The sequence below is a fragment of the Cervus canadensis genome, chromosome 11 (genome assembly GCF_019320065.1).
Source record: "Cervus canadensis isolate Bull #8, Minnesota chromosome 11, ASM1932006v1, whole genome shotgun sequence".
Classification (NCBI taxonomy): Eukaryota; Metazoa; Chordata; class Mammalia; order Artiodactyla; family Cervidae; genus Cervus; species Cervus canadensis.
The window spans coordinates 20,732,001-20,754,260 of record NC_057396.1 but is presented as its reverse complement, the minus strand read 5'-3'; the positions used below and the strand labels follow the sequence as shown (position 1 = coordinate 20,754,260).

At 42.0% G+C, this 22,260-nt stretch overlaps 1 protein-coding gene across 9 annotated transcripts in view; it reads right to left on the bottom strand.

Moving 5' to 3' along the window:
* The window catches only part of NCAM1 (neural cell adhesion molecule 1), a 346,079-nt gene that overhangs the window by 263,558 nt on the left and 60,261 nt on the right, over nucleotides 1–22,260 (bottom strand). The window lies entirely within an intron of this gene.

Sequence of the window (22,260 nt, the reverse complement as noted above, 5' to 3'; positions counted from 1 at the left end):
CACATCCCAGAACATAAACACTCATTTCTCCCAAGGCCACACAGAGACCATAGCAAGCAGTGTGTCTGTGATAAAAACAGGTTGGTTTTTTACCACTGGTGCAAGCAGTCTCATTACTCAAGCCCTAAGCAGCTGCCATGGCAAGAAAAGGTGAGAGGGAAAGCATTTACCCTTCTCAGCATCTCCAGGATGTTTTTAAAATGAAGTTATTTCCAAGACAATGGAGGCCAAACCCAAACGTTCTTCAGGGTCCAATGCTGCAATGTGCTGGTCACAGCTTCCCCAGCACTTTCTGTCATGTTTCAACTATCCAATCACCAAACTGCTACAGACCCCAGGCCAGACGGGGCCCCTCTGCTGGACAGTGAGAGATACAGGATGGGTAAGTTCTTACTTGCTCCAAAGATGCTTAGACTCAAAAGGGAGATCAGACGAGCACAGCTACAGAAAACAGGATGCAGGGCAGACCAAGGAGACCCAGAGCGGAGAAGCAACACGCTAGGGATACTCACAGATGGGGAAGATCCTTCCTTTCCAACTGGACGAGAGTCAGGGAACTTTTAGTGGAAAGGATGACTCGCAATGAAGAGAGATGAAAGGATTATGTGTAGAGAGAATTACCTAAAAAAGGCAAGGAGGCAGAAACGCAGTGGGCATGTTGAAGGAATGGTAAGCAGCACATCTTGGCTGGAACGTGGATTTAGGGATTAGTGTCAGATAATTCGAACAGCATGTTGGAACTAGGTCACGGAGAGTGTCTCCACGCTGGACAAAGAGACCCAGACTTCATCTGGCAGCCGAGGGAGAATCACGGGAGACTCCCAATCGGGAGAAAGACAAGATGCAGAATGACACAGAGGCCCTGGACCAGCATCACGAGTCGTGGGTGGCACACACTCCCACAGCAGAGGTGACTCTGGTTTTCTGGGGCTGCGTCTTGCTGCTGCTTTTTCTTGGAGGTGGGCTGGAGCTGACAATGTCTAAGGTTCCCTCAAGCATCAAAATAAGCCCGTGCCCAGGAGGAGAGTGGTGTTTGCGAACACCGAGGTGACATTAGTGCAGCCGCAGGCTGAAGCCCAGGACCAGGAAGGAGGCGACAGCAACAGGGCTAGGGACACCTGGAACTGAAAACCCCAGTCAGTGTCTGAAAGCGAGGGCAGCATAGGAAATGCCCAAAACACTGGGAAAAGGAAGTTATACCGGGCTTATTTATTCACTATATTGGTAGGACAGAAAGGAGGAGTCACAGATGATTGTACGGTTTGGTGTCTGGGTCTCAGAAGACTTGTGCCCTTAGCAATTCAACTGAAACCAGCTGACACTTGGTAATCAAGTCTGTTGATGGACAGACACTGCTGGGCACGGGTCTCGGGGATGAGTGAGGCAGGGAGCGTCCCTGGGATCAAGCACTTCCACTCCGGCACAGGGTGGAGCTGCCGCTGGTGTGCACCTTAGCTCCTGCCGTGGCATTACCGTTTGTGGGCGGAGCAGAGGGTGACAATGGCCATCTCAGACTCGGACTGGACCCCCGAGAGCCTAGAGCAGTCCAGGTGGATCTGAATTCACAAACCCAGCCCTCTGGTTTTTCTCCCTGTGTCCAGCGACTCCTATTACCTTTCTGAGCTTCACTGCCTCACCCATCAAAAGCAGTTAGTGATACAGCGCTTCCTAAATGATGAAGAGGTTTAAACAAGGTTTAAACATGGGAGCATTTTGGGAGTCACCAAAGGCTTTACAAATGTTATTTCATGCAGTTGCGCATCCTGAGGCACTAGTGTACCCAATAAAAATACAGGTACATAGCGTGGGAGAGGGGTTCATCTGCAGACAAATTTGGATTAAGATTGTAGCTAATTGAGATTGTAGTTGGAAGTCATATGAACACGTGGAGGGGCTAAGCGGAAAAGCAGAGGGAAAAAAGCTGAGAGATAAACTTCGGTGCCCACAGTGACGGGCTGGAAGAAGAAAAGAGTCAAGGGAAAACAGGAAAGTGTCCAAATATGGGCAAAATTAGAAAAATCACTGGGCTTGAAGATCCAGGTACTAGTTCAGACTCTTCTACTCATTGATTACGTGGTTTGGAGAAAATTATTTAATGCTCTAGTCTTTGAACTTAGACACAGATACTTCAGGGGCATCAGAGATGAAAAGAAAAATACCCAAATCAGCCTCTGTCTACAGTGTCAATTTCCTCTGAAGGTTTGAGGCAGGAAGTGGGGAGAAGGCATCTGGTGAGGCAGGATGAGAACAAGAATCGTGAGGATGGGGATAAAAATTCAGAAAGCCCTGAGGAAAGAGAGGCTTCCAGAAGGACAAGGTGGTCATAAGTACCAAAGAGTGTGGACAGCCAAAGAGGATGAACCCTGAAACAGCAGGAGTGACTCTGGAGAGAGGCATCTTTAAAGTAGAAGGGATGGAGGTGGACCGCAAGAGATGAAAGGGGGCTGGGAGGCGACGCTGCAGGACAAATGGGGCTTGAGAGGACGGCCATGTCCCAGGTCTTGGGTGAGTCTCTGCGACAGGCTAGCAAGTGAGGGTGCTCGGCCTCACGCAAGAAAGAATTCAAGGGTGAACGGTAGTCAAGCGAAAGCAGGTTTATTTAGAAAGACACACACATTCCACAGACAGAATGTGCGCCTTCTTAAAAGGCAAGACAGGTGGCCCCAGGACATGAGGTCCATTCAGAAAGTGAGAGCAGCTGAGATATGGGGGCTGTTAGTTTTTATGGGCTGGGTAATTCCACAGGCTGACAAGCGGAGGAATATTCTAACTATCTGGGGGAAGGGACGGGGATTCGCAGGAATTGGGGCCCACTCACCTTTTGGACTTTTGTGGTTGACCTGGGAACTGTCACGGCACCTGTGGGTGGGTCATTTAGCATATGCTAATGTATTACAATGAGCCAATGTAAATATTACAATGAGTGTACAATGTGGTCCAAAGCCCACTGTAACTTGAGCCTTTGCCTTCCCGAGGCTAGCTGGTCTAACCAGTTTGTGTCTTATCCAGTTCCTCCTAATGGTCCAGTCATTCTGCTGTTGGCTGTGCCCTGCCCCCATCCTTCCTGTCTCAGTGAGAGCCAGGGTAACCAGGGGAAGGAGGTCCAGATGGCAGAAGAGGGCAGCAGAGTTGACAAACAGTTCCTGCTCCGAATGGGGGGTTTGGGAGAGTGGAGGGGTGGAGCCAGGAAAGCAAGGGAGAAGGCAGGCAGATGGATCAATTACTGAGGGGTGGGAGAGAGGGCAAAGGAGAAGCGTGGCTCCTTTGTTGAGACTGTGGGGAGAAGGATGGCTGGGAACAGGAGAATTTTGAAGTGGAAAAATAAAGAGCAAGAAACAGTTCATATCAGACAGAATGAAACTTCCAACCTGGAGGTGAGGTTAATTACTAAGAGTTCAGAACATTGGGAATGGTATGGAAGAGCCCCCATGGAAACTGAGCTAGGGAATCAAAGGGATAGGACCATCCGTGCTCCTGGAGAACTGGTTTCCAATCAAAGACTCTGCCCAGGCAGAGACGGGACTGGATCTCCCTGAGGAGGGGCTGACAAGGAAGACTCTCCAGAGAGACCTGGACGCGTCAGGTAACACAGTCACATGCCTTGGTCTGGCTGATAGACGCTAAATGCTGTACTGGGGTCCTTCTAGGTAACAGCTTAGTCGAGGGAGAAAGAAAGGTGATCTTCATTTTTTTTCCTTATTAAGAGTGACAATAGAACTAAAGAGAATGTGGCAATCATAAAATAATAGTTGGGTACTAATTATGACATTACTTTGCCAACAAAGGTCCATCCAGTCAAAGTTATGGCTTTCCCAGTAGTCATGTATGGATGTGAGAGTTGGACCATAAAGAAAGCTGAGCACAGAAGAACAGATGCTTTTGAACTGTGGCGTTGGAGAAGACTCTTGAGAGTCCCTTGGACTGCAAGGAAATCAAACCAGTCAATCCTAAAGGAAATCAGTTCTGAATATTCACTGGAAGGACTGATCCTGAAGCTGAAACTCCAATACTCTGGCCACCTGATGTGAAGAACTGGCTCACTGGAAAAGACCCTGATGCTGGGAAAGATTGAAGGCAGGAGGAGAAGGGGACAGCAGAGGATGAGATGATTGGATGGTATCACTGACTCAATGAACATGACTGTGAGTAAGCTCTGGGAGTTGGTGATGGACAGGGAAGCCTGTCCATCCATGCCAGTCCATGGAGTCGCAAAGAGTCAGACATGACTGAGTGACTGAACAGAACTGAACTGATCATCTAGACAAACATACTCAATAAATGCCATATGTTATGTTATATTATTATGCCAATACTGTAACACTAATGGAATAGTGTTAAATTTAGTCTAAAAATTACACCAATGCTCCTCTCATCCAGCTTGGCTAGATGATACAGGATCCACATACCTGAATTTACCAAATAATGATGCTTTCTTCCTAGAATGCCAAGGCCTTTAAAAAATAATTTTCACACTGTGCTCTTAAAAGAGAACAATACATTTCCCTACTAGGCTGAGCATGATTTAATATCTTCTTGGAGTCTGGGGGTCATCATTATAAAATCTGTCCCTATGCTGGACTCTATAATGTGATAATGCCTTCAGGGGTGCTGAGACGTGCAGATTTACTTGTCCATTCAATAAATTCCCAGACCTCGATGTCATTATAGTTCGTGATGCTGCTGTCTCCTTCTCAATTGCCATGTCCCAGGGTGAGATTTGTCTTATAAAGTGTTGTTCACATAAACTTGAAAGAACTAAAGGTTCTGGAGAAAATATATATAATCAAATTTATTAAACCAAGAATTGCTGTTTTCATTGAATTACAATGAAATGGGCTGTAGTTGAAAGGTCTAGGGTGCTTCCATATGTTTCCAACAAAGTAAAGTGCATGGGTTTTGTGACAACCATTTTCCTTCATGCTTATATATTTCACTGCATTTCATTTTCTTGTCTCTACAAACTCAAAGAATGAGCTGTCAGAAGTCTGACCCCCGAGAACCTCTAGTATTAGTATATGGGCTTCTCCACTATTAAATGCTGAAGGGTCTGGCTTGAAGGTTATTAACATGGCCTTCTTAACACAGACCTGAGAGTATTTTATTATAATAACAGAATATTTCCCTTGTATTCTTAGATATCCAAAGAGAACAGAAGCTATTTTTTCAGCCTTGAATTTCTCATCATAAATGGTATCATGAAAGCCTAAGTCACTTGGGTTCTGGGTTTGGCGAGTCATGCTGACGCTTTCCAATAATGAATCCCTTATTTAATATTTATAAACCACAAGCTATTTGTGAACCCCTAAAGCTGCTGACAACTAAGGAAAGGGAATATTAAAACAATATTTCATCTTCATCTTCTATCCCATCCTACACCCTGAGATGGTAACAGATTGGAACTGTCACCCCATCAGACATCACCTATGTTTACAGAAGCCAAGGCCATTAAAAAGAAGAGAGGCAAGAAGAAGAAAGAGATAACCACAAACCTCACAAGCACCTTGTATGTACAAATAAATAATATTACTTCCGGAATGCAGCTGGTTATATGCACAATGATACAATGAAAAATATTAATAGCTTTCTTTCTTAATAAAAAAGAAAGAATTCACTTCCTTCAACTCACCCAATAGTGTTTTTCTCATCTTCAGCACTCCAGGTTGCAAGGCCCTCAGGGTTTTCTCTTAAATCTAGGTCTCATATTCACAATCCCTCCTTCAAGAGTAGGTGAAAGTGGGAAAAAAAAAAAAAGTCTATTCTGTCTCAAGACAAACTGCTGGCAGACAAGGGTTTCTCTGCCCAGGTGCTAATGTGCCACCCATCTGCGAAGAATTGGACAGGCAGTAGGAGAAACTGACCCTCAGGACATATAGGTGAGTTAAGCTGCAGCCTAATTACCATGACTGGATTTGAGGTTAATTTTCCTTTTCTGTCAATATCACAAAATAAAAGACAGCTCATCAATCACATAAATTAGCATAGCCCTCAGGCCCAAGCCTCAAAGAAACTAGGTCAAATCGAAAAGAAACTGGGATAAGTTGCAAGTCAGAACTTGAACAAAAGCTGATTATAACGCTTGGCAATTTTTTTCTCTCTTACGGCTGCTCAGCAATATCAAACAGAGTATGTCTAAAACAATAGCAGCATCAGGGCCAAGGCATGAAAATGTGACTGGGCAAGATGTTACTGGAAGGTGGGGTCCACTACTTGCCACTCAGAAGTCAATAAACAGGCCAAGTTTGGTGGGAAAGGAAGTCTGATTTATGTCAGATGACGGCGACTTGGGGGTGGGGAGGGTGGACGTCTATCCAAAGGCCCACTCCCCGCACTGACAGCTGGTGGGTTAGAACTTTTTATATTAATAGGAGGAGGGAGAGGGTACATGCAAAAACAGCAAAGTCAGCTCTGATAGTCATCTTCAAATTGGTCACTGGTGGTCTGATGACCAATCGTCATCTTGATTGTTTTAGGTACAGTTAATCTTCAGTTCCAGGGTCGGTTTGCTTCCATTTCTGTGAAGCCAAATCTCAGAATTGCAGCAGCTTGTGTCATGGCCATAGTCTGGGCAGCATGTAGTTAAGTTCTCCACCTTAGGTTTCAACATCTGTGAGACAGCTCATAGGACCGGGCTCAGAATATTCTCTGTAGCCTTTGAGAAGGAACTAGGGGGTCCCTGACTACGCTTACTGAGAACATTATTATTAGTTGGTCTCCTTTGACCGTTTCCTTTGTTTTCAAATGTTCTCACTTCTCTGATTAAACTTACTCTCTTGACTAAAGTTTTCCACAGACAAAAGGCAGACAGAGGACACAGGGATGCAGGCAAAGACACAGGGTCCCGCTCTGTTTCAAAGAGACTTTATAATTATTCCTGCAAGAGGATGGATCTAAATTTCTTAAAGCCATTTCTTTAGTCTCCACCAGGAGTACCTGTTACAATGCTGTGAACATACTATATTCAATAAATGCTTATTAACTAAGGACAGGCAGGGAATGAACGTACTTTTTATAATGATAAAATCCAAAATTCATAAAGAAAGAATCCATGGTATGTTTACTAATTATATTTTAGGGACAAACTGAACACAAGCCCATATCCTCATCTCCATCAGTCAGAGATTAGAGGTGAGCTGGGAAGAGGTTAAATTATACATACACAATGGAAAGCCGGAAACTACAAATATCAAATGCATGGCGTTATTCTAACTTCGTGACACTGCGTCTGGGTAAGTGTGGATGGTGTCTTAAAGAGTTAACATTTTATGAATTAAAAAAGAATTGTAACAGGTTACTATACAAAATCCATAGGTGGCCTCTCAGGAAGCACAACGGACTGTGATGTGCAAGGAAGCTGGAAAATCACATCCCTCTATGAAGACAGCTCCGGAAGAAAGAACAGACCTGCAGTGGTAGGGCTGTTTGTCATTCATTCACATGAGCTTCTTAATTCTACCAAGCATAACCACCGGGCTCTCTGCAGAGCAGAGGAACAATGTGCTTCCCCTTCTACTGAAAGGAAAATTAAACTAACCGGGTATCAAATCCAGGATTGAAGACAAAAGGAAGAAATGTGTCTTCTCATCCTAATGCTTCAGTCCTCCTCATCCTGTCTCCATCCTGAAGGAGGGGGGGGGTACCTTCCAGTGTCATCCTCAACTGTATGTTTCCTGCTATATTTAATTTATTTATTTGGCCGTGCCGGGTCTTAGTTGCGGCATGCGGGATTTTCATTGTGTCATGCGGGGTCTTTCATTCCAGAGTACTCTCTAGTTGTAACACTAGGGGCTCAATAGGTGCATTGCTCAGGCCTAGCTGCCCCACGGCATGTAGGATCTTAGTTCCCTGACCAGGGATTGGACCCACATCCCTTGAATTGCAAAGGGGATTCTTAACCACTGGACCACCAGCAAAGTCCCCCCCGCTATATTTCTACTATCATTTCTACTGCTACTTCAGCACACAGCGTAAAGTAGGAATCTGCTCAGCTCTGCTTCCCAAGGCAAGTCTGATAATATTACTGATCACACATGAAACACAGCCTATTTCAGATGCATGGTTCATCCCAGAGCCGCAATTACCGGTCCTAATTCTGAAGCCAGAAGCAGTGATGTGTCTGAATTCCAGGGAGATGATTGAATGGAAATGTTCACATCTGATCACCTCTCACATACAAATTACTGTGTATGCCAATCTGGCAATTACCTCAAAAGTAATAGTAAAAGCCATGCAATCAAATCCGTTATTATGGTTGCCTTCAATTATGGGAGGCAAGAACCTGAGTGCGGAAAATTTACTGAGGGGGGAAAAATGAGTCTCTGTATCTATTTTAATTTTAAATCAAGTCATTTCACTTGGAAAACTCTTTTAATTTTGGAAAAGACTCGGTTAAAATACCCAGCTAAGTATAAGAAAATAATCAGCTTATTTCCCCTGGCACCCAAGGAAACTTTCACTGCACAGAAAAACAAAGCCTCAACTTCCACTCTTTTCCTCCACAATTTTCTTCAATTACAGACAGAGGCTGTAAACTCCTAACACTTCTTAAAGAGACAAAGAAAAATGGCATAAAATATATAATGGCTTAAAAATATGACTATGCCCCTCTATGTGGTATATGGAAGGCAAAATGCTGTATGTTCACGGGACCCTACTCCTTCTTGCCTAGACACATAAGAACATCTCCCAGCCTCCCTTGCAGCTAGGCGGGGACACTGGAATGTGGCTGGAAATGAGGCAAAGCACATCCAGGTTTTGCTCCTGAAACTTCCCCCACGGTCCTCAGCACCTCTCTGTCCTGCAGGTCAGCCTACAGGATGAAGAGGATTCGGGGAAGGACTCGAGGATGGAGGAGCCTGAGTCCCTGCATGACTGCCCCCCCCCACCCCTACACCCCTGAATCTGCATTAAGTCCCTGTGTTCTTACCATATAGGGGGAGGTTGTTTCAGCAAGTGGTACAGCCCAGCTAAGCAAGTGCAAAAAGCACAGAAATCAGTTCTACCATCTCTTCTTTACGGGGAAGTTAGGCAGTCTGCTCAGGTTAAGCTTCAACTTTTAATTTATAGAAAATGATAATGGGGTTGATCCTTATTAGTTGCTGACTGCAAATTCACCAATCTGCTTACCAGGTAAACTTTATCTGTACCCTCGAAATCCGGGCTAGAGACCCTTCCACGGTCAGCCAAGGACTCTCCTGCTATAAACAAGGGTCCTTTTCACGGTCTATTTAGTGACATGTTTTCCTTAGAATTTTTGTTCTTTTTGTTGGTGAATTTGCGTTGAAAATGGTCCCCAAAGTACCACTGAGTGTTGTCTGGTATTCCCAAGCATGCGAAGGCTGCGATGGGCTCGACAGAAAATACATGTTACATAAGCTTAGTTCAGACATGAATTAATCATGCTGTTGGCTATGAGTGCACTGCTAATGAATCAACAGTATATATTAAATAAAATGTCTTTGAACAGTTGAAACACACAAAAAACAAGGTTACATATTAATCAGTTGGCAAAAATATCATGGCCAGAGGCTGGAAGGAATCTAACCCTGTATTTCTTCCTATAAACCATGACTCAGGGTCTGCTAATCAGTGTTCCTGACAACTTTATAGAACCCAGCTATTGCAAATAAGGAGAACTGACTGTAATAGCGTCCTTAACAACTGTGAGGATTTTACAAGATAATGAACTTTAATGTTTTTCCTACCTTAATGAGGTATAAAAACGTTGCTTATTGTTTCCTTTAAAATTTTAGCTATACATTGAGCCAATGAAATAAATCACTTTATTTACTCTACAGTCTATCTTAAATCTGTAGTGGAGCAAGGATTCATCCTCCTTGCTTGGTAGCTACTGTTCACAGTAAAGAATTATTTCCAAATTAACTTCATTTAGTATGTACTAGGTGTTTCAGAAAATCCCGAATGAACTTTTTGGCCAACCCACTAGTTTTTTACATAGCTTTCAGAAGTTTCTAATTGCACTTTTCATTTTCCTTGCTTTGTGACTGAATTTTCTCAAGCTCTTTAATCCTATCTAGTATTCTACAGGCCAGAGACATCCTTTCCCCAGACTCCACTTGCCAGGAGTCCTGCACCCTCTGGTTTTCATTTTCTTCTTGGCTGCACTGGGTCTTCACTGGTACCCACGGGCTTTCCCTAATGGTGGCGAGCAGGGGCTGCTCTCCGGTTGCGGTGCTCAGGCTTCTCATTGTGGTGATTTCCCTTGAGAGCATGGGCTCCAGAAGCTGTGGCGCATGGACTTAGCTGCCCAGCATCAGGCGGAATCTTCCCACACGGGGACTGAACCCGTGTCCCATGCACCCGCAGGCAGATTCTCAACCACTGGACTCCCGGGGAAGTCCCATCCTCTTGTTTTAACCTAACGTGGCTCCTCTGCAAATCTGCTCTTATCCCGAGGCTTCTCCCACTCCTCTCTGGAGGTGGATAGGCCTTTCCTGAATTCCTCATCCTCTTTTGTTCTTTTCTCCTTTGTTCTGCTGAAACACATCCCCCTAACTAACTTCCAAACAACACCTGAAGTTATTAATTTCCAACCAGTCTTGTGATGACGGTCACCCATGATGTTACCACCCTGACCATGTCATCACCTCAGTCATTACTGCATAAGTTTGATTCTATGTGCCTGTAAAACACTGGCTTCTGTGACTTACATTAGTTACAGAAAAGATTACGCTTATAATTTCTACACAAAAGGAGCAGTGTTAGTGGGCTAATTTCCATCTGTTTATGAAACTACCTGCTAGGGTAACAGCTCACCTCCTAACACTGAAGAAGTAAATGTTTGTTTGCAGGTTGTACTTAAGATGTATCACTTTCTGAACTCTGGTGATGTTTTTAGATTTTAACTAATGAAACTATATCACACGTTGATGACAACGAAAGTAAAAATAAAAGTGGAGGTACAATAAATAATCTTGAGTTGTCATGCTATTTTATTTCATGCTGATAGTCAAAATCAAAATGGCCAGTGGATGTAATTGCCTGAATAACTTAGAGAGGAAAAATTACACCTAAACAGCACAAAGGTATAAATACTAAATTGCGTAAAACGTGCATATACACTGGTTTGATTTATCAGCTAAACCTATAACACTATAAGTGCCAAGCAACTGAGAAATATAAATATGATTTGACAAGGAAATCCCAAGTTATTATATAGATACCTTTTATTCCTGAGACTGTTTCCCAGGAATCAGTTCAAGGGTTTGGTTTGATAAGAATCAAATCTACATATCCAGATACTTTAAGATTAAATAGCACATCCCTCCACCATAAAAGAATGCCCTTTAAACCAGTGTGGTTCTTGTCCTCTGACTCAACTCTGGAAGGGTTTTCCCAGTCTATTTAATATGAATCTAAACACCCTGACAGGTAGTCAGTTTCTATTAAATTACATCAGTACCGAGAGCAGGAATGTAGAAATTCTGATTTCACTTACCTTAAATGGAAATGAAATCTTATTAAAGAAACTCAAGTCATTCATAGAAAAGTTTGCTCACTGAAGTCATAGGACTCATGTCTTTGGTTATCTGAAAGTGTTTAGTCTAATGACTTCCTAGATTTGACAGTTTAGGGTAAGATAATTCTTACACATTCAGGTGAAAATTCATAGCAGTCATTATTAAATGCCAAAGAAGCTATTTGGGATCAACTCCAGGCCAACGACTTCTCCACACCACACTATCATGCAGCAGGTTCTTTGTGGCAGTTGGACAAGGATTACAAGAACTAAAATTCAGGAGAAAATCTTTAAAGGTCTAGATGAAGTAAAAAAAAAAAAAAACCTACCATGGAGCAAGCAGCTCTCACACCTGTAATGGGACCCACTCGGCACACTGGGACAGGGCTTCCCTTGGAGGGGCGCCAGCGCTGGGTCACACTGACATCCACTGGCCAGGTACTCACATTTAAAATTCCTACAACACCGCTTCTATTCACTTCCACCTACATGTTGTCACAGCATGTCTTATGCACTCTTTAACATCTCAAATTCCTTCTCTTTATTTGGGAAACAAACATACATTTTGAATTTTTCTTTGAAGGAACACTGCAAGAGGCTGTCAATTTCAAAATTTGGTTGTTCAGAAAAGTAAATTTTGTCATATTAAATTGTTCTTTTGTTCACAGAAATCTCAAGATGATCCCACGTTCCTAAGTGGAGGAGGAAAACTCGGCCACAGCAGATGCCTGACCTTTGTGCTCCACCATCTGCACAGAGAATATGACTGTGTGCTGACTTCAGTGCCCACCTGAGTGAGAGCAAGCTCAAATCCCTTCTATTAGAACAGAGCTCGGAAGGAGCAAGGCTGTCAGACTCATCATCCAGAAGACAGATGGCAGAACAATACAGTCCAAGATATAGACGGTAAACAATTATAAGTTTTCTGCTACCAAATGTCAGGAGACAAAGCTTGTTCCTCTTGAATAACTTACAATCTAATTGAAGTATATTCTTTTGATATCTTCAAGGATAGCTTGGATGAATAACTCAGAGGTGGTTTTGACATCTGGAAGAGTCAAAGGCATTTGGAGCTAGATCCAGTGAAGAAGAGTCTCCTGGGGGTGCCATCAATGACAATGACCCTCAGAGACTGGAGGAGTGAATCTCCTGCATCTGCCATCCCCACCATGCTCCCACCTCTAGGATTCAACACCTCACCCAACTGAAAGTGTAGGTCTGAGCCGAGACCAGACATTACTTGGTATGTACTGCTACAATTAATAATAATAATAATCTGCTGAAGTACTGTCCTGGTAAAAAGACTGAGAATGGCCCCCAATCCCTCTCTTCTTGCACCTCACGTAACCTGTCTAGAACAGCATAATTTCTACATGGTAAATGGGCCTATTTGATCTCATCAAGGCATGTTCACAGTGTATCTATTTGCAACGAATCTCTGCAGTTTGCAACAGTTTTATTGGTATTTTACCAGCACCTCTTAAAACTTACCCTACCTCATCATCATTATCGTCACTAGGGATGCTCAACAGAAACTGTGTCCTCCCTCCTCCAGCCCGCTTAGCAGCATTTGCTGTTAATCATCTTCGTAACAAACCTGCAAGGTGGACTGTGGTGAGGATGGAAGACCTTGGAGCCCAGGGAACTGTGTGTGAGCCCAGCTGGGTCACGGACTGAGTATGTGGGTTAAGCTGCATACTGACTCTGAGCCTATCTTTCCAACAAAAAAATAGAGATTAAAAACTTCCAACTTAGTATAGCCATAATGAATGTTAAGTGCCATGCCTGACAAGTTTTTAATAAATGATACCTATTACCATTATTGGGCTTCCCAAATGGCTCAGTGGTAAAGAATCTGCCTGCCAATGCAGGAGATACAGGTTCAGTTCCTGGTCTGAGAAGATCCCCTGGAGAAGGAGAAGGAAGATACAACCCACGTTAATATCCTTGCCTAGAAAATCCCTTGGACAGAGGAACCTGGTGGGCTATAGTCCATGGGTCACAAAGACTCGGACACAACTGAGTGACTAGACAACAACAACATTACCATTATTACTATGATCTTAAAGATGAGTAAACTCAGGGTCCAAGATGCTCAGTCACTCATGTAACCATCTGCATGGCTGGTTCCGGAGTCTGTACCCTCTTCCAGGTGAAATGTTTAACTACAGAAGGACATTTGACTATGTTCAGCATCTTTGGTTGCCATCGTTTAAACTTGACACCATATTTGTTTCTAAATTTAAAAACAGAACACATTGATTATTCCCTACCTGCATCTTCGAGGGCAGCATTCCCATAAGGGGACATCTATTGTAACATGTCCTTTTATGTGACAGCTTCTCCTAAGTTTCACAAGGTACTGAAGGAAACAGGCACCTCTCTACCTATGATAGAGACATTCAGTTTCCTCAAAGAGCACAAAATCCTGGGGAAACAAATTAGCCAATGAAAATCGTAACTACTAAGTTACTACCTTTTAGGTCCACTATGATTCCACAAACGTCCTAGACGTGAGTTCCTGCCCATCTCTACCATTCTTATTAGATGGGTAATGAGAAAGAAAATGATGGCCCATCTGGTTTAATCTTTGGGCTTTATAGCCTATATCTGGAATATACAGAGCTTCTCTAAGAAGGCCCTGGAGTTTTTCAAATTAATTTGTAATTCCTTTGAAATATTTCCCTTAAACCATAGAATTCTATCTTTTGAAAATCCTTGTAACTCATAATTCACTGCTCCGCACGTAATAAGTGTTCTTGAGCACAGCAGGCTCTCCACAAATATTTTCCGACAGTTCAGTAAGCATTAGCTGATGATGGTAACCCACTTAAAAAATGTATGCAAACTATGTCAAAATGCACAGTGTGGGCGCGGCCACATAATAACTCAAAAAGGTGTCCCTAATGGGGCCAATCCACAGTGGTGTTTCTCTTACTCTATGCCTAATGCTTTCAGTGTGTACATATATCTCTTTGTCTCTATGCTGACTCCTTTATATCATTAAAATCTCATTTCTAACATCAGTGAGCTTTAATTGACTGCCTACTCTCTACCCACTTACTCTCTTTGCTATTGTCCCCTTTCATTATCTTCCTGAGGCTCCTTAGTGTCCGAAACATCTTGGTCATTTGTTTGTTCCTTCACTCATTTACCCTTTTACCATCTGTCTCTTCCAATCAGACTGACAGCTGTCTGACAGTACGGTTTCCACTTAAAGGCTAACACTGAACACCAGCACCCACAGGGTACGCAGCTCATAACAGGTGCTAAACAAGTAATGTGTGAATGAAGGAAGACATGGACGAATAAATACAGCTGGTTTTAAAGTTCTCATAACTTAGCCAGCTATGTCTCATAACTTAACTATGACCCAATGGGTGAGTAAGAGCTCATTTCCATCTGTAAGTCTTCACGTCTTTAGAACAATTCTGTAAATACTTAGGTACTTAAAAATCTCTGATGAAAAATGATTCAGGAGATACATAAATTACTCTGTTATGTAAGCAAATTACTTAATTCCAGTGGTTAAACACATTAAATGTTGAACATTTTAATGACAAAACCATTATTAACTGCCTAAGCATTTTCTGAAACCACTGATGAGACAACTTGGATGTGTTGGTCATATATTTCCAGATTTCAAGTTCTCTCCAGCAGGAAGGAAGCATAGCACAAGTAGTATATCAACTCTGACTTCAACAGGTTAGTTATTTTCACCATTATCATAAGCCTGAAGTTTCCTAATCTCCATTCTACTGCTGAAAATGTAAACTTCATAATGGGGTAAAAATATATGAAAGTGTTAGTTGCTCAGTTATGTCCCACTCTAAGCAGCCCTAGTGACCGTAGCCCATCAGACTCCTATCCATGGAATTCTCCAGGCAAGAATACTGGAGTGGGAAAAAATATATTGCTACATTATTCTTGCAAGCAATTTGTTAGCACAGGTTGGAGTCTGGAAAACCATCTCCTAGCTGCTTATTAAATAAAAAGCTTTCAATACATTGGTTGATACTAACCTTTCTAAACTCCACTAGACTTCTAGTATAGTACAGGTAAACAAATAGACCACTCCAGCAATCACAGAATGAAACAATTAATTAAGAAAAGACTATAAAAGAGGGTAAAATAATAAAGTAAAAAAAATTAGCCAAGATACAAACTTATTACATGTAAATTGGATATAGAATGGGAATATGCCTGATGGCTCCAAATTTCAGCTAAAGCTTAAAGCTGGAAGATAGTGGGTAAAAAGTTAATCTGGCCTTAAAGTCACATCACCTGCAGGCCCTATTAAAGGTACCTGAATTGGTCTTTGGACCATGTATGTTCATCTTCCCTCCCATCTCTGCAAGAGACTAAAGGTTGTTGAGGGGGAGACTCTCCGGCTGAAAGCAATTCACATATATGGGGAGTGCTCTGACATTCCCCACCCACCCACCATCTAAAACTGAGTAATGGATGCCCCAAAGCAACACCGTGAGGTGATAATAAAGGGTATCTGCAGGAAAGAAAAACTAGACTGGCCATTTTAAATACCTGAAAGTTACTAGAGAACTAGAAAGTCTACCCAAGCAGTTGTTAAAAACCTGTGTTTCAGGTTTATAAAATGTTTTTTGCAGATCAGATCAAAATTTTGCCCCGTGTATCAGACTGAATTTACTGACCCTTCCATTAGGGAAAATATGCAGTTTATTAAACACTAAAAGCCTTTTCATGTTTTTGGAGAGGCTATTTTAAAAGAATTTCCTCCTATTTTGATTTCATTCAACATCATTAAAGCAAGAAAAGAGATGAAGTCCCTAATTCTATAAAACAGTAACTTGAATATGTATGCATACATTTTATTGATTTTGACACACAAATACAACCACACACATGCAGAAAACAGAGCTCTAAAATTGTTCATCAATCATAGGTGGTTTTAAGTTATTTCTTTTTTCTTTTTTTTTAAAGGAAAAATGACTCTGTTCATACTCCCCAAGTTCTTCAATGGGTTTTCTTCTTTGAGAATGTTTTTTGCCTGGAGATGGTCATTGAAATGAATGAAAAATGGACAAGCCTGGCCAAGTGAATTCTTGGCTGTAACTTCCTTGGGAAGTGCTTTGTGGGTAGGCAGCTGAATGAACTGCTATAAAAGTCACGGAGTTGGCATTTAATCATTTCCGCCTCTCTATTCCTGGGCCACATCTTTCCTTTTTGCTTGCATAAGAACTATAAGGCTGCTAAGAAGGAATCAATGTTTTAACGTCTAAGTTCAATCAACTACCAAAGATTTGTTTTCTAGTAAGAGTTTCTCCAACAAGTGCTATGATTTTCTCCATGGTGAACAAGATAACTCACACCTATGATTGCCACCTTTTATTAAAGTTCTTACAGCTCTTATTTCTGTATAAGTAGGAGAGTATTTAGCAGTTGTGCCAGCATCCATGACCCTTCTCCCTATGTTTTCTTGTCTCTTCTGTAGTAATAAAACTGGAAATCTGTTGCCACTCAGATGCCAGCCTGCATTATCTGGCTTCTCCTGCACTGGATGTAGTCAGATGGTCAACTTTCAGTCAAAGAAAAATGCAACTTCTAAGAAGCCTCTTCACAGGGGAGGGAGGACTGCCCTTTTTTGTTACTTCCTCTTTTCAACTGGCCGGAATGCAGATGTGATGTGATGACTAGAACTCTAACAGCCATTTTAGACCACGAGGTAGAGCTTTTTAATCAAGATTGAGAGCCAAGGAATAGAATCCTAGGTCCTGATAGCATGGGGGAAGTCATCAAAACAACTCTGGACTACCTACCTTCAAATTTCCTTTATCTAAAAAATAAACTATCTCATTGAAGCTACTATTATTTTAGGTTTTTGGTCGTTTGTGGTCAGGCCTATCTTAATTGATACAGCATTCAACTTGTGCTTTCTTGGCAATCCCTCTACAAAATTCTATTCTCAAAACCCTTTTGTGCTCAGTTATAAAAAATGAGGTCCCTAACTTCTATCAGGCAGATTTCTATGGAGCCATTAGCTAAATTCCTTCATTCCCTAATTCTAAGCGGCAGGCATAGCATTATTTTAGAGTGATACTGAAGATCATCTATGCCATCCCAGAAGAATTCATCCTGCCCAGAATAGAAACAATAAAGGTGGAGACTCCAAAATCTTCCATCCTCTTCACTAGCCTAGGAAGCCAGCAAAATATGTGCCTCTGAGAACAACATATGTCCAGGTTTCTAAACTATTCACCAGATAATTAGACTCACTATCCCAAGACAATGTGTTTGCATTGAGAGCATTATCTTAAATGAAGTAAATCAGTCAGAGACCTGTGGGCTTAAACCAACTCCCTTAGTGTCAATGAATCTTTTAAACTGAAGTTTCAAGTTGGTGGACTGATCTCAGACTTTCCTGTTACAAGTTTCTGTTCATTTAATTGGATTGATTATATAATTCTTATTACAAAATATGCTTGCAAACCACTCATAGCACTTTGATGATAGGCTGGTTCTGCTTCAACACATTACCAGGCTATGTATTTCTCCATCTTACAGAGAAACAACCACTGCTAAGGCTGTGGCCTGGCTTAATTCTTTATCTCTGTCATTTTTGAGGTTTAGTATAGTCTAGTAAATGGCATTATTTTCCTGAAGGCTAACCAAATAAAGCCAAATGGTCTATAGTAGGTTTTTAAAAGCCACAAAGATCTCTTGTAATACTCTAGCCATGCAAAATGACAGTCTATAAACCTGCACAGGCCAACTTATTTAGCTTCACGATAATTAGACAACATGACAATTAGAAAATCACCATGACATTATTAGTTGCATTTTGTATAAAGAAGATATTCTTTAGGGATTTAGCTGATATAATGTATAAACAGAAAATATCTTTCTCACATTCTTAAGCATGAAAAAAATTAACAGAAATTCCTAAAGCTGATTGAGATTAGAAAAGATGAAACAATACTCCAATATGTCTTCAATAAGATCACTTTCCTGTACCAACTACTATATGATTTAAGCCCAAATGAATACCCAAAGGATGTTATTATAGCTTAGTTCTGTTTCTTATTAGAATAAGGCTTCCACACATATCTCCCCAGACACATTGATATAAAGTCTTCTCTATTCCTGGTTAACTTCCTGGACTCCTGACCAGACATTTCCATAAGGCTACCCTAACAACTGATGCCATTCACTTCAGACTCCATAAATGTTCTGTGTATGGAAGTTCTCTGCATCCTGTTCTGCAGATGGACAGAGAAAAGACCACAGCATGCTAACTTATGACCTTTAGGAGTGATTATCTGATTCAATCAGTCACTCTGTACTCTCAAATGTGAGTGGAACACTTAGCACAATACCTGGAGTGTGGTAAACACTCAACTGTACTATCATTATTGTTCTTATTACTACTGATTTCTTATCCTGTAAGTCAGTAGTCCCTGACTAGTAGGAGTCATTAACTAAGAAAACACAGCACCAACTACCTGCTATAAAATAATGAATCCAATAAAATGACGAATATAAAAATGCTTTTAAAATCCTAAGAGTGTGCAGAGTGAAGTGAGTCAGAAAGAGAGAAACAAACATCGTATATTAAATATACCAAGTGTAAAATAGACAGTTGGTGGGAAGCTGCTGTGGAGCACGGGGAGCTCAGCTCAGTGCTGTGAGGACCAAAGGGGTGGGATGTGGGATGAGCTGGGAGGGAGACTCAAGAGTCAGGGGACATATGTGCACATGTAGCTGATTATTCCCTGCAGAAGGAATCTGCAACCACGCCAGTATTCTTGCCTGGAGATTCCCATGGACTGAACAGCCTTGTGGGATAATCCATGGGTGGCAAAGAGTCAGGCACGACTGAGCATGTACACACAATAGCTGATTCAGGTTGTTGTATAGCAGAAATTAACACAATGGTGTAAATCAATTATCCTCCAATTAAAAAAAAAAAAGTGAAGGTCACTTCAGTTCACTTCAGTCGCTCAGTCGTGTCCGATTCTTTGCGACACCATGGACCGCAGCATGCCAGGCTTCCCTGTCCATCATCAACTCCCAGAGTTTACTCAAACTCATGTCCATTGAGTCAGTGATGCCATCCAACCATCTCATCCTCTGTCGTCCCCTTCTCCTCCCTCCTTCAATCTTTCCCAGCATCAGGGTCTTCTCAAATGAGTCAGCTCTTTGCATCAGGTAACCAAAGTACTGGAGTTTCACCTTCGGTATCAAGTCCTTCCAATGAATATTCAGGACTGACTTCCTTCAGGATGGACTGGTTGGATCTCCCTGCAGTCCAAGGGACTCTCAAGAGTCTTCTCCAACACCACAATTCAAAAGCATCAATTCTCTGGCACTCAGCTTTCTTTATAGTCCAACTCTCACATCCATATATGACTACTGGAAAAACCAAAGCTTATAGATGGATCTTTGTTGGCAAAGTAATATCTTTGCTTTTTAACATGCTGTCTAGGTTGGTCATAGCTTTTATTCCAGGGAGCAAGCGTCTTCCAATTTCATGGCTGCAGTCACCACCTGCAGTGATTTTGGAGCCCAAAAAAAATAAGGTCTCTCACTGTTCCCATTGTTTCCCCATCTATTTGCCATGAAGTGATGGGACTGGATGCCATGATCTTAGTTTTCTGAATGTTGAGTTTTAAGACAACTTTTTCACTCTCCTCTTTTACTTTCATCAAGAGCGTCTTTAGTTCTTCGCTTTCTGCCGTTTAAGTGTGGTGTCATCTTCGTATCTGAGGTTGTTGATATTTCTCCCGGCAATCTTGATTCCAGCCTGTGCTGCATCCAGTCCAGTGTTTCTCATGATATACTCTGCATATAAGTTAACTAAGCAGGGTGACAATATACAGCCTTGACATGCTCTTTTCCCAATTTGGAACCAGTCTGTTGTTCCATGTCTGGTTCTAACTGTTGCTTCTTGACCTGCATACAGATTTCTCGGAAGGCAGGTCAGGTGATCTGGTATTCCCATCTCTTTCAGAATTTTCCACAGTTTGCTGTGATCCACACAGTCAAAGGCTTTGGCATAGTCAATAAAGCAAAGGAGATGCTTTTCTGGAACTCTCTTGCTTTTTCGATGATCCAGCGAATGTTGGCAATTTGATCTTTGGTTCCTCTGCCTTTTCTAAATCCAGCTTGAACATCTGGAAGCTCATGGTTCATGTACTGTTGAAGCCTGGCTTGGAGAATTTTGAGCAATACTTTGCTGGTGTGTGAGATGAGTGCAACTGTAAGGTAGTTTGAGCATTTAGTGAAGGTCACTTAGTTGTGTCCAACTCTTTGCAACCCCATGGACTATACAGTCCATGTAATTCTCCAGGCCAGAATACTGGAGTGGGTACTCTTTCCCTTCTTCAGGGGATCTTCCCAACCCAGGGATCAAACCCAGGTCTCCTGCATTGCAGCCAGATTCTTTACCAGCTGAGCCACAAGGGAAGCCCAAGAATACTAGAGTGGGTAGCCTATCCCTTTTCCAGTAGATCTTCCTGACCCAGGAACTGAACCAGGGTCTCCTGCATTGCAGGCAGATTCTTCACCAACTCAGCTATTAGGGGAAAAAAAAATATTCACCAATAGGAATACTTCCAACTGAAACAGCCCTTCCTAACATTTGTCTTCCTCCCTTTCCATCAGCTAATGTCATAATCCAACTCTTCCCTATTTTCAGATGAGGTATATCCAAAGGAATAGTGCAAATGCAATGAAAATAATCACAGCTCTTACAAGGATGTAGTATTGTATAAACGCCATAAAAGGAATGCTGAAAAACTGCTCACATCATAGCAAAGCTGTTGACAAGAGTGGAACTGGCTAACAACCAGAGGGGTTAAAACTGACTAGGATGATGACAGGATGGTTGCTTCCAAAGTGGATGATCTAACTCCTAAAGAATTTAGAGAGGCTCTTGAAGACTGTTGCAGAAACAACCCTCTCTGTTCAGGCAGTAGAAAGTGCAACGTGCAACAAAGGATGTATTTTCATATTATCACACAATTGCAGAAATATTAGGGGGAGCATCCATAGTGATGGCTCAGTCTGCTCGAGCTGCCGTAACAAAATCCCACAGACTGGAGGCTGTGCATCTACTTTCCCGTGGTTCTCAGCCGTGTCCGACTCTGTGTGACCCATGGACTGGAGCCCTCCAGGCTCCTCTATCCATGGGATTCTCCAGGCAAGAACACTAGAGTGGGTTGCCATCTTCTCCTTCAGGGGGATCTTCCTGACCCAGGAATCGAACCCATGTCTCCTGCATTGCACGCAATTCTTCATCAGTGAGCCACCTGGGAAGCCCAAAATACCTTCCACAGCTCCTGGAAATCAGAACCTACTCTCCCACCTTTGTTCTTTATACAAATCTGTATAAGCACTTCCCTCTGTTCTTTACAAAGAGTCCAACATGGAAAAATAGCAATTTTTGCAGTAAAAATTCTCTACCAAAAGTAATAGTTCAATAAATCTAGACCACTCAGTGATTTTATAATGAATCTATTAAAACAGGTATTTCAGGATAAAGCATTTAAGACCATAACCGTTTTAAAAGAATTAAAAATAATGTAAAAACTACGCACAGCCAAAGCGGTATTGTGAATGGTTGACTGAATGGGGGCCCACCATTTATAAGATCAATCATTAATAGAGCCAAATATTTCAAGTTTATTCTGCAGTGGCTGATTACATTTATTAAATGGACATGGCTGAGCCACACAGACATGGATAAAATAGATAAATTATCTGGCAAATGTAAATAGCCCCATCCAAGACTCCCAATGTGGGAAATA